This window comes from Canis lupus, chromosome 12 (genome assembly GCF_048164855.1).
Source record: "Canis lupus baileyi chromosome 12, mCanLup2.hap1, whole genome shotgun sequence".
NCBI lineage: Eukaryota > Metazoa > Chordata > Mammalia > Carnivora > Canidae > Canis > Canis lupus.
The window spans coordinates 55,762,028-55,776,355 of record NC_132849.1 but is presented as its reverse complement, the minus strand read 5'-3'; positions in this window follow the sequence as shown (position 1 = coordinate 55,776,355).

The window sequence follows — 14,328 nt, the reverse complement described above, 5'->3', positions numbered from 1 at the left end:
ACTCTTTAGAGTCGTTACTTTTGATGAGAGAAATTTGGTAGTGAGTCAAGCTCAATGAGTTCAGAATCATGCCTGCATTTTCTGATTTTTTTTTCTTCAAATTTTAAATATAGCCAGTATGGCTCTAAACTAGGTTATTTGAAACCACCATATTTATCTAACTGGTTACTCTTCAAAATCTCCACCTACTTGATTTCTGGCAAGAACATAACATGCAAAAGGAACAACAATATTTTTCCAATCTGCCTGTCTACATGATTCAGCTCATTAACTTTCCTTTCTGCCAACTTTTTTCCCCAACTGGAAGAATTTTCTAACATGGATATGTTGAGACATGATGGCAAGGGAAAGACCACTGTACAGAAGGTAGAAGAGCTAAAAATGTATTGCAGATCTGTTACATTCAACCATTTATCCCTACTGAGCCCTATGGATTCCCCTCTACGAAACTGGGACAATCACATCTGCCCTGGAGACTCCAGCAGGCTATTAGAAAGCAAAAGTAATAATGATAACTATGATGATGATACCAATAACTACAATAACATTTGATGAGCACTTTCTCCATTATAGGCGCTGTGATATAAATTGCAAACATTCATCATTTAAAGCTCATAAGGACCCTATGAGGTAGCCAAGTTTCCCAGATAAAGTAGTGCCAACTTCAGAACTTTGATGCATTTGACAACTTTAACATGTTGGAAGTTTTTATAAACTACAAGCACAGAGCACTATAGTTATATAATTATAAACACAGATATGCTTACATTTATATATACTTGAGGCTCAATATCTGTTTCATATCAATGCAAATCATCAATCATGTGTTGCATGTCTATGCAACCCAGGTCCTTGATAGAATGAGGGAAACCACACACCCAGAAAGGGCTTGGGGCCCAGGTAGGTCACAGTCAAGTTTGGGTTCCCTCTAAGCAAAGTACAACACTTTGTTCAAAAACCTTTAAAAGTCACAAATTGATGATGTTTGTGTGAATAACCACGAGCGCATACAGAGGAGGTTAATTGTAAGACCTCTAGACAAGTCTACTGCATCTGTAAAATCACCAGTAATGATTCTTATTCAGCTGGATTGCTATGCAGATCGGCCGTTCGGAAAAATGAATAGTAGTGTGTAGCAAGGGTGGCTGCTTCTGTTACACCAATGTGGAGACAGCTCTGGGGACAGACATCACCCAGGATCCCAGAATAAGTGTTGGGACTAGGATCTGTTGCAGAGCTCCTGAATCAGGTCCACTTCTCACACCTGCCGTGTGCTGCCTCCTGTAGGCTTTTGATTCTGTCAACCCCACTACAGTTGGGGTTGATTCTGTCAACCCCACTACAGTCACTTCTCTGTTCTTCTACAATATTTGTCTTCAATCCCCATTATCCCCTCGCGTGACTTACAACAAATGGCCCCCTACTCAAGACACCAATATGGCTTCGTCTCTATGTTCTTTTCCTCAGTGTAATTATGGCTGAGCTCCACTCGTAGGCTGGCGTCACATCATCCATGTCACCACCATACTTGTGTCTTCTGTTCCCTGGACTTCAATTTCCCATACCCTCATCCCATCCACTAGCTCCCCAGATGACATCTCCGGGTATCAATATCCTTTTCCTTCTTCAGAACTGACTCCAAATACTCTTTCCTCCATCAATATCTCCTTGAGCTCAGCCACCAGATTTAATCTCCCCATCCTTTGAATTTTACTAGAATTTGCCTCTACTTCTTTCATGTGCTTATCATTATGTCTTCCATTTGTCTATTTGCTTTAACTAACATGTTACTAGTATATTAGATGGCAAGCTCCTTGAGAGGAAAGGCTATTTCCTTGTCTGTCTGTTGGCCACCTCTGTGTCCTCTGCTTCACCTCCACCTCTGGAATTCCTACAGTGTCTATCACATGCTATCTTTTTTTTTTTTCCCCCCAGATTTTGATATCTCTAGTAGGCTCCTAAGGTGATGAAAGACTCTTTTTTTCTTTCTATGGGTCTTTTTTTTTTTTTCAACTTTATTGAGGTATAATTGACACATAAAACTTACATAAAATTTAAATTTCTATTTTACATAAACTTATATAAAATATATTTATCTAAATATATTTAAATAAAATACATTTAAAGTGTACATCTTGATGACTTGTTACATATATACTCTGTGGAAAGATTCCTACCATTGAGCTAACATATCCTCTGTTTCTCATTTCTCATTTGCTTTTTGTTTTTTATTATGAGAACATAATTTCTACTCTCTCACGAAATTTCAGTTACCCAGTATATAGTACTATCAAGTATAGTCACCATGTCTACTTTAGATCTTCAGACCTTATTCGCCTTTATAACCACACATTTGCATCTTTCCATTGGTCTCTCCCTATGCCTCCCCTCAACTTCCCAGGCCCTGACAACCACCATTGTGTTCCCTGTTTCTAGGAGTTTGACTTTGACTTTGTTTTTGTTTTTGTTTTTTTTGAGTCCACATCTAAGTGATGCCATACAGTATTTGTCTTTCTCTGTCTGGCTTATTTCACTTAGCATAATACTCTCCAGTTTCATCCATATTGTCAAAAATGGCAGGGTTTCCTTTTTTCTTTTACAGTGTTATTACAATATTATTGACTACATTCCCTATGCTGTACTTTTCATTTCTGTGATTTATTTATTTTATAACTAGAAGTTTTTGCTTCTTAATCCCCTTCACCTACTTCACTCCCTCATCCCTCCACTCCCCTCTCTCTGGGAATCAGTAGTTTGTTCTGTGTGTTTATGAGTCTCTGTCTGCTTTTTTGGTTTGTTTGCTCAGGGATTTCTTTCTTTTTCTAAGGCTGAATAATAAGCATTGTATATGACATATGAATATTACATATTCATCATATACATATAAATATATAAATATATTGGTTCTGAAAGTTTTTGGTGGAGGGGCACCTGGGTGGCTCAGTCAGTTAGGTGTCTGACTCTTGGTCTCAGCTCAGGTCTTAATTTCAGGGTTGTGAGTTCAAGCCCCATATTATGCTCCACACTGGGCATGGAGCCTACTTAAAAAAAAAAAAAAAGTTTTTGGTGGAGTCTTTAGAGTTTTATATATATAATATCACATCGTCAGCAAATAAAGATAATTTTACTTCTTCTTTTTCTATTTGGATGGCTGTTGTCTATTTTTCTTGCATAATTGCTCTCGCTAGGACTTCTAGTCCTATGATGAATAAAAGTGATGAGGGTGGGTGGGCATGCTTGTCTTATTCCTGATCTTAGAGAAAAAGCTTTTAACTTTTTACCGTTAAGTATGATGTTAGCTATGAGCTTGTGATGTAGAATCTTATTAATAGTTTTTCTCAGTGAGCATATATTGAGCTAAAAATAGAATTGGTCAGTCGGAGAAGGACAATTATTATATGGTTTCATTCATATGGGGAGTAAAAAAATAGTGAAAGGGATTATAGGGGAAAGGAGAGAAAATGAGTGGGAAAAATCAGAGAGGGTGACAAAACATAAGAGACTTGTAACTCTGGGAAACAAACAAGAGGTAGTGGAAGGTGGGTGGGGGGATGGGGTGACTGGGTGACGGGCACTGAGGGGGCACTTGATGGGATGAGCACGGGGTGTTATACTATATGTTGGTAAATTGAACTTCAATAAAAAAATAGAAAGGGAATTGGGAGTTATAGTTCTGGAGATTATGATATAATTGGTGCACAACATACAAGTGGCACAGAGGATAAAGAGACTATTCATCTGAGGGAGAAAGAACTTCTGAAGACGTCTCCCAGAGTGAGTGGCATCTCAGTTGACTTCTGAGGTAAGAACACGAGTGTACAGAGGACAAGTAATGAGAAGACATCTCACGAAGAGCAGTTAAGTTCAATCTATCAGGCATTTATTTTGTCCTTATTATGTGGCTGGTGCAGAACTCTTTGCTGAACTTGAAATGGTTCATGAGACCAAGCTGATCACAAAGGTATCAAAACGAACCACAACAATGGGTGGTTTGATGAAGACAAGAGGATTGGAAAGCTTTTTAAATACTTTGACCACTGTTTCTCACATGTAAAATATGAATCAAGATAATGATGACAAAAATACCTAATTTTCACAGTGTTTTAAAGACGGTTGGGGATATAAAAAAGTAGGAAAGAGATCTTCAAAATTATTTATAAATACCAGTTCTTATGAGCCAGCAGAGAAGAGCTCTCATTATCACAGGACTCATAATTTCCTGTGATTGCATATATCTTTAAGAATACTCTTAAAACCTAAAGGAAAAAGTCATTGTCTGTGTAAGACATGTGGCAGGTTCTGAGGAAAGTCAGAAGGAAAATGAAATTATGAATCTAGTATAAGAAACTGAAAGATGGATGACCTGATATATTCAGAGGCTATCTTTAGCAAAGATAGGAATCTCATTTAGGTAGTAATTAATTATAGGTGTCTCAACATTTTCATTTGTTATGATTAACTTGGCTTGGGTGATCAATCTTGGTTGTCAGCTCCAGTAGATAGGTGGAATTTCCAGCCTGAGATGGAAATTATTTCAATATTAATCAATCCTTAGCAGTTCTCAGATGACAGTTTTCCCCTGTTACCTTTGAAGCTCGATTAGTAACCTAGACATTTTATGTACTTTCCCCAGTAGCAAAAGGAAAATCATGAATTATTTCAAAAAAGTTTAACCAGGTGCCGAGACTAAAGCACAGCCTTCCTTCTTTGGTTTTGAGAGAGAGAGAGAGACAGAGAAAGAAAGAAGAAAAAGAAAAAAAAGAAAGAAAGCTGATGCAATAATCCTTGGCTTCTTCCCTGTGCTAGCACTCCTCTCCTTGGCTCATACTCTTCCAGAAATTTTGGCTTCCTTGGTCTTCTGCTCTTTGCGGATATATCAGGCATGCCCCTCTATTGGATAGTTTGCATTTGTTATTCCTTTTGCTTGGAATGCCCTGTGCACACACCCTTTTATCTGTGAGGTCTTTCCTTGCCAAGCTATTTAGAACAGGATGCCCCACCCCCTTTCAAGTACTTCCTGTCCTCCTTCCCTCCTTTGTTTTTTCTCCAGAGCACTGACCACTGACATTATCTGACATTTCTCCAAAGCACTGACCACTATCTGACATTCTACATTATTTTCCTCCTTTATTGTTGATTGTCTATCTCCTTTCACCAGCACATAAGTTTGTGAAGGTGGAGGGTTCTGTCTCTGTTCCCTGATGCATCCCCAGAACTAGAGCAGTGCGTGCCACTTAGAAGGCATTGACATGTAGCCTGTGAATAAATGAATGAATTTTCATATGTAAGAGCTTTACCATGCTATTAAAAATATTTCACTGATGTAAAAATTAAGCATCTGCACGACAGTGCTGATATGCAGCTTATCTATAACTTGCCAGGTTACAAATAAACACGTAAAGGTAATTTCTAAGAGCTAATTATTTAAGTTTCAGAAGTTTCACTTTTACTTTATCTAAAATTTAGGTTTGAATTTAAAGTTAAAAATATCTCTACCCCCACCCCCACCCCCCCAAATTTGGAATTTCTGGATCAAAATCATTACCTTTTATGTCAAAATAAAAAGATAATAGAGCCAGTTTAGTCATCAGCCAATTGGTACATTTTTTGGCGCACCTACAAAGGCTTTTTTTGTTTTGTTTTGTTTTGTTTTGCCTATGCTGGGACCTGGAGTATAGGATAAATCTAAGCTGCTTGCCCTCTAATTGCTTTGGAACAGTACTGAGCACTAAGGAAATGCTATTGGGATTAGGAAGCCTGGCCTTTAATATAGTTGGTATGAGTCAGGTACCCTCTCCTCTGTGAGCCTCAGTATCTCTCCCTATTAAACAGGGGTTGGAGATACGGATAGGCAGAGGAGCCCCACATTCCTTCCCAACAGCAAAATGCTAGATTTTAAATCAAGAGCTAGAACAGAGCCAAGCACATAGCTGGCTTTGGATAAATGCTGCTTGGCTAGCAAACCTGAAACTCTTGTTTCGTCCCAGTGAGAAATAGCTCCTGCAGCTGGCGAGAGGGATCCTCTTTCTGCTGAAGTTGAGCAGGTATGGTGTAATGAGGATAGATAAGATCAAGGTGATTTGTGGGACTAGCTTGGATGGAAGATCTAGAGAGGCTGCACTACCCCATCAGGTGCCTGAACACAAACACCCTATTCCTGGGAGTCGCCTTTAGGTGGCATTGCAGTGTGGCTCTGCCGCCACCTGGTGATTGTTATCGGAATTTCCCTGCCACTGGAAGGAGACTCGTAATAGACTCCTAGAAAACACCCCTGAAAGGCTCAGCTGATGAGTCCGTGAAATTGGAAGGATTCATTCATAGCATTAAATATGTCGTTCAGAGAACTGGAGGCAAAAAGAGAGACTATTCAGTTAGAATAAAGAGAAAGAAATGAAGAACAAGAGTATTTATGTTTTTACTCATTTGTTTTATGTTTTAAACTAACATTCACGTAACAGCCAAGACTAACCCCAGCCAACAGTATAACCAAATTGAATGAGCTGTTCTCTGCCTGGTTTAACCAGTTTAATAAGTAAAATATAATATATATTTACTGCTGGTTTTAGTTCACAACAGCAAAAGCTATGCTGCTCTTCAACTTTCATGTTCGGCGCTGTGAATGACAGGGAGAAGCACAGTACTGGGGTCCAGGCCCCAGGGAGCTCAAGGTCAGATGGACTTTGTACCCAGCAGATCAGCAAATGGCATGCAAACTGTGACAGGTGTGTGAAGTGGCATTTCTGCAAGAAGTCCCGGAATGTTCTAGAAGCACACAGGTGACTGCTAGGTATCAGGTGGAAGGCAGCATGATGCCAGAGCATGGAGGCCAGGAAGCTCGGGCTGGCCTCCAGGGGCTTGGCTGGGTGTACCTGCTGGAGAGTTCAGGAGGGCGCCTGAGAACCCTACCCCTACATCACCTTGGGCTTACTGCCCTCAGGGAGCAGGGGTCATGGGACACTGGGAATTCAAGTCGGGGGTAGAAACCCCATACAGATTCATAAAAAGGAAAAGCAGCCAGTTTTATTTATTTATTTATTTATTATTTTTTTAGCAGCCAGTTTTAAAAAACATCTGCAACTTTAGATTTATCTCGAAACTCTGGGAATCTCCAGCTCCAGGGAAGCATATTCATCACACCCGTGCTGATGTTTTCACCTTAATGATTCTTTGGGTGGTCAGATATACTTCCCAAGCTATTAGCCCTCCTTCAGAGATCTCTGGGTATCAAAGAAGTGGGAATATACATGCTTTGTTGGGAGTAAGTCAGATGGGTGAAAGTATGGCATTTTCTAGATTTGTGGATATTTCTGACATGGTCTGTGAGTTTTTTTTTTTTTTTTAGGGAAATTAATGAAGTGATTTAGGTGAGCAAAATCACAGTGCTGGCAATAAGGAGGACTGCGGGGCATCTGCTCATCACCTTAAAGTATGAACAATTTAAATGTTTCCAATGGAATGAGCGTATGTTGGATATCAGAGCAGACCTAGGAGAAATAGTAAGACTGGTTGTGTTCAGGGCCTTTAGAAAGTCAACAAAATGAACAGATCAGAAAATCTTTGTCTTTTTTTAGATATTGGTCATCTTTGTCAATAATTTTTAAATGCTCTGTGAAAGTGTAGAAATAATACACATTTAAGAAATTCATTGACTGTTTAACATCTCTATGTTATGCTTATGTTTATGTTATGTAACATGCTTAGCATGTTTCCCAAATGTACTTTCTTAAAATAGATATTCTACAGAATATTCCAGATGTCCTGAATCAGGGCAGACTTTCCAAGTGAATTTTATGGACTGGTGATTCAGAGAGGCCCTTTAGTGTTGTCTTCTCAAAATCCTCATCAAGTAGCTGACAGTGATTCCTGCAGGTCAGTAAGGGACAGCTGAGAGAGATGAGTGGTCCAGGTCCTCAAAGATGGTGCTGATTGCTAGGATGCTAACCCAAGTCTATCTAGGCATCTCCAAAGTCCAAAATCACCCCAGTATTCTTCACTGTCCTTCAGCAGTGATGGTTTTATAATTAGAAGTATGGAAATGCCTCTGTAATATGTTCTTTCCACAGTTCCAAAGGCAGCATCTACACTGGACCAGTGGGTTGCAGGAAAGTTCAAGACTTGGGTCACTGACCACACTCTCACCAGGAGGGCTGGGTCACAGAGCATCAGAAGGCTCAGGGACCTGTATGATGTTGGGGTGGGGGAACTGTCTGGTTGACTGGTGATTCCCGAAGGAAAGCTCTCAGGCCTTGGACTCTGGTGTTCCCCAAAGCTGATCTTCAGAGGGCTGGGAGAAGAAGGGACGAATTACTGGCCCCTCTCGAATCAGACAGCATTCATAACGCAGGCTGATCCTCTGAGGCAAGCATTCTGTGCAAACCAACTTCTTCTGAATCCCACAACAAAACTGTATGGTTCCTACTTCACAGTTATGCACTCTTCCAAATAATGTATGGAATTAATTCTGGCCCAAATTTTATCACTTCTGAGACCTACAGGGAATTAACACATCTTTTAAAGATCGAATAGAACCAAGTTAGAATAGGAATATATGTACATAAAACTAACAACATAAAATAGAAGTAAAAAGTAGTCAGGGGGGAAAGAAACTAGCAACACAGACTAGACTTTCTTAAACAAAAGAGGAGTGTATTTCCACTCTTACTTGGGCTGACTCATGTGGTCTAGCATGTCCTGAAGAGCAAATAAAAAAGTCCCTAAAGTGAATCACTCTGTATATGATGGATGGAAAATAATTTTCCTTCTCTGGTTCTGGAGAGGACACTCCCAGAGGTTTAGGACCTGAATTCTGAACAGGTGGCAGGTGACGAGGCTAGTGAATCTAATGGATTAATTTTTAAATAAAAACATGATTTTGGAAACAATCTGACAGGGTATACCTGCTCCATTCTCAAAGCAATCACATCAGTAGAACAAGGGAATAGAGAATATTTATTTTTCATTATTTGATGTTATTTGATGTTATTTGATAATATAAGTGTCCAAACTGGCTGGTTGGTCAGAAATGTGTTTCTATTTTTTTTTTTTTTTTTTTTTTTTTTTAGAAAATGTGCTTTAAAAAAAAAAAAGGAGAATGTACTTTTGTGGATACATGTATAGGTGTATATACATATACCGGTACACACAGGTATACATGGGTATGACTACTCTATAGTGTACTCTCCTGCAGAGTACTATACCATGCACACGATACTATATACCAGCGTATTCACCTAATTGGTATTACAGATCAAAATATTTTGGTTCTATAACTAAAGAAATCCTAATTTTGCCAGATGGATCTCATGTAGAAAATTTTATTGGATTATTTAGGCACTTGGTTATGTGCATATCAATCTAACTTCGACTCACTGCAGTTGGGGTATCAAAGAGAATGAAAACAGAGAAGAGGCAAGAGTCCAGAGAAGAGGCAAGAGTCCAGTGTGGAGGTTTCCAAGGAAACTCCCTTTTAGATAAATAATTCAGACATCACTCAGATACATAATGAGTTCTTGTTTTCTCTGTGGAAGATGGAGAGGAGGGGTGGGTGGGAGGCACAACTGGAGAAGGCCACCTCAAGATGAGAGCACCCCCCCTACCTGGCCACCCTGGCTGGCAGCACTATGATTTCCACTGATTTAGTGTGTTAGACACCCACATATTTCACCATAATAAATCCCTAGCTGTTGCACAGCACTGATGGGGATGTGGCAGGAAGTATGGACTCTACTGCCCCCCCACCCCACCCCCATGGACCTGGTGCTCACAAATGCCACTGGGTGGCAGACTTGATGGAAAGTTCTTAACCTTTCTGTATTCCCTCATCTGAAAGGTAAGATAATGGAAATTACTTCACAGGACCGTGAGGAAAATTAAAGATAATGCATGTAATACATCCAGCACGTGCCTGACACATGAGAGGCACTCAGTAGGTTCCCTCTCTCTCTCTCTCTCTCTCTCTCTCACACAGACACACACACACACACACACACACACACACACACACACACACACCACAAGCCTTGTTCCAAGAAAACAACCAACTGTGACATTCATTCCCTCTTCTGGTTGTTACTACAGCTAAAATCACTGCTCCCCAGGTCAGACCACTAGGGTTAACTCAGGGATTAGGCACCTATTTCCCTGTAGCTAAGCAGATCAAGGAGTATGACTCATCTGGCAAGATAAACAGGTATGTGACATATTACTAACCCAGAGGACATTTTCAAATCATCTGCATTATCTGCTATCTTTTATCAGTGGAGATCTTAAAACTTTCATTATTTGTTCTCAGTGAAGAGGTTGGTAGGGTTGAGATTTTTTTTTTTAACTTCTTGGCTTTTGTTTAAAAGCATTCCCACGTGAAGACACTCGTAACGTGTTAGCATGTTGGCAAGGTATGTGACAGTTTTCAGTACGTCAGCCTTGGATTGCAGAGGGGCCTGGCACACACCAACGTCCCCTATGAGCTGCCAAGGAGGTTTCAAGCAAAGTGGTGGTAACCAGGGGTAGCCACCAAAATGGTGCCCAGATGGCTCAGGAGGTTAAGGTACTGCCTTCGGCTCAGGTCATTATCCAGGAGTCCTGGGATCGAGCCCCAAATTGGTGGGGGGGGGGCTCTATACTCAGTGCAGAGTATGCTTCTCCCTCTGCCCCCCACCATGCTCATGCTTTCTCTCTCACAAATAAAATCTTGACAACAACAACAAAACTATAAAAAAGGTAGTAACCAACCTGCAATCCCCAGTACCTATTTGGGGCTTAATTAAATGTAGTTTCATAGCCCTATTTCATTTTTCTTCTACTCTGTTGTTAGACTTATTTTCTAGAATAACCTTGTTCTGCATAGTTTAACTGGTCTCTTTGCCCTGGGTTTCTGAAGAGGTTTGCAGTCTCTCCCATCTGCCCAGAACCAGACTGTCCTTGCCATGTCCTTATTTAGCCTTGATTTCTGCATATGAAACCCCCTGCTTGTGGCTCTTGGCTGACACCCCCCCCCCACCAACACACACACACACACACACACACAATTCCCCGGAACCTTCGTGATCTCCAATCTCTGACAGATTAACTGCTGTTTCTTCCTAGCAGCCATTCTCCAATTTCTTCCTTGCTAACAGAAACCTGATTTTGTGCAGATATCAGATGAGGAGCAGGATGTGAAAGGAAGGAAGGCGCTTCCCCTAGTCCTAATATTTATGTTTAGTATAAACCATTCACGTAACTCCAGTGTTCTTATCCAAGGATGTGCAAAGCTGACTGAATAGCGCGGTCTAAACGGTCCATGTTTTGAGTGTTCTTGGTGGATTTTCTTTCTTCTTAGAATAAAAAGTTGTAGGGAAGACGGCTGCATGCACACACGCATTCTCACTGCCTCTTCCCTTGTCCTCATGAAGTTGGTGTGAGCAGCTCTTGTTTGCTGCTGCACAGCCACCATTTTAGACCCATGAAGGAAGTACCAAGTGCCAGGCCACCACCAGCACCTCCCACCACGCTGGCTAACAAGCCACCCATCTCTAAGCAGCAAAACACCATCATTGGATGAGGGATTGTTATTTGTGGGATCTTGTATTGTCTTTCGCTTATACCTCAGCACCTGATGGTAAGGGTGTGCTCCATCAGCACCTGATGGAAAGGGTGTGTTACCCTTTCTTGAACTACAGCCCCAGGCCACTGGATGCCTGTGGCCTGGGAGCTGATGGTCAAGGCAAGAGAAATCTGAAGTCAACGGACTGAGAATAACCTCCTGGGATGAGAAAATTCCTGAAAAAATGCTTCTCGTTTGTAACAGCACTCTGCCTTCTACCTACATCAACGATTGGCATGATTAGTCCTATTTTAGAGATGAGAAGATGGAGGATTAGAGAATTGAAGTGATTTGCCAAAGGCTTCAGCACTTGTAAGTGATGTCCGGGTTGTTTAGTTATGAGGCTCATATTTTATACGTTTTACAACTCTGTGTGATAGGAAAGCAATCTGAATACTTAACATGGCTTACATGATGTTATCTCTTATCACTCGCTCCCACTAACAATTTTTACTTAAAATTCCTCAAATATTCGAGGCTTCCTCTTCCTTCTGGGCCTTTGCTACTACTGCTCCCTCTGTCTGGAATATTTTTCCTTCTCTCCATCTGGAGGAGTCTTATTTCTCAGAACTGTGCTAAGATATCACTTTCCCTTGAAAACATTTTCTACTCTTCACATCAGTTGGGCACACTACCCACTATATTTAAGTTGAGCATTTCTGTGCCTACTTCTTGCATAAATTACCAGTACTTTGGGAGCTAAGACTTGATCTTATTCACTGCTGCATTCTCTCGGCCAAGAGCAGCCTCACTGGGTAAAGGTCCTTATTTATCCTTATTCATGGGAACACAGCCATTTTGACCTAGGCTTAAAGTCCACATAGCATGTTATGTATTCTAGGGCTTGAGGCAGAAAATGTAAAATTGCAAAAGCTCCACTGATGATTCTAATGAACATTCCTGGTGATAAATCAGAATATTACGCACCCAAAATTATTTGTTGAGTAAATGCTCTTTTCCAGTTCCTTGATAAGTAAACAGAAAACAAAAACACAGACAAAACAATAACAACAACAAAAAAAAAGTTCAATATCTTCCAACTGTTGTTATATAGATCGATTCAGTTCAGTTACAATCATTGAAGCCACTGTATTGTCTAGAAATTCACAGTAAAACAAGGGAAACAAAACACAAATTATCCAGGAGTATCCACAGTATTCCAACTCCTGAGGGTCATATGGGGATGTTTCAGTATCTGTCACATACTTAAATAGTACAGAAATGAAGTAGGTCAGTTTCCACATGAATCTCCTGATCCCTGACAAAACATACAAATTAGATATTTTTATCAGAGTTTAGGAGGAATTGATGATTTAAGAAAGAAAAACAAGAGACCAGAATAAGAATGTGGATGAGCTATTTAAAAAGCTCATTTTATTCGACTTTAACTTTTCTATTTCTGATAAAATCACTTGGGCGGGGTGTGTGTGTGTGTGTGTGTGTGTGTGTGTGTGTGTGTTAAATTCCCTATAAACCAGAGTGTTCTGGAGAACTAGGAACTTCAGAATGGATAAAACAGGTCATTGGCAGATGTATTGCCTTGAGACAGAGAACAAAGAGCAATTCCAGATGGCATGCTGGAGATGGTACAGGAAATTCACTAATAATTATATATTAGAGGGGTAAACATTAACTCTATTGAATATCCCAGCAAAACAGAGTCCTTTAATAAACAGTCTGAGATGGTGCTGATAATTTAAAATAAAAGAATTTAGACATGCTTAAATGGAAAAAGAAAAAAGAATTGACTGGATTCACAGAGCCAGAGTTAGAAAAAGGAGGCAATATTATAAAATTTATATGAAAATGGACACAAACTCGGTTTTCCATGTCTTAAGAGGATGTTATATTCTTTTTTAAAAAGATTTATTTATTTATTCATGAGATTCACAGAGAGAGAGGCAGAGACACAGGCAGAGGGAGAAGCAGGCTCCATGTAGGGAGCCTCATGTGGGACTCGATCCCAGGACTCTGGGATCACGCCCTGAGCTGAAGGCAGACGTTCAACTGCTGAGCCACCCAGGTGTCCTGGAATGTTATATTCTTAAAAGAATCTGAGAGGATAGAAAAAAGATACTGAAACAATCATATAGCATAATCCTAAAATATCAGTGTACTATGATGGAAAGAACACATAATTTGGAGTTATTGAGACTCTAAGTTAAAGCCTGGATCTTCTATACTAACTAGGATATGATACTTAAGTCTTCATACTTTCATTTGTAATGGTAACAATTAAACTTTTTGTTCAAGTTTGAATAAGTTACCATAAGTAAACTGTCTGAGACAGAATCTCAAAAAAAAAAAGTCTTTCAAAAATCACAATTATATATTACTCTACACATAGAGACGGAAGGATGGAAAATAGTTCCCTAAGTTAAAAATTGGTCTGATTAGGTGTTTGACAAAGTTACCACTGCCACAATGCTCTGGTATTTGAAAAAATAAAACATACCATCTGAGGGTTTCCCTAGTATTAGAAGGCCTTCCTCAAGAAGCAGATATTGGCATCAAAATATGCCATACAAAATGGAAATAAGACCTTGCTTGTTTATAGCATTTTAATTCTCAAAGAACTCTTCTTTGTTTAATTTGATTTTCACAGGACTGACACTCCTCCCCCCTCCCCCATAGATTCAGAAATGGATATACAGATTAAGAAGAAATGAAATTTCCAGGTCAGAAAATAGCTTAATAGACTGTCTCACTGTCATAGTTTCTGGCTTTTACCATATGTTCCAGGG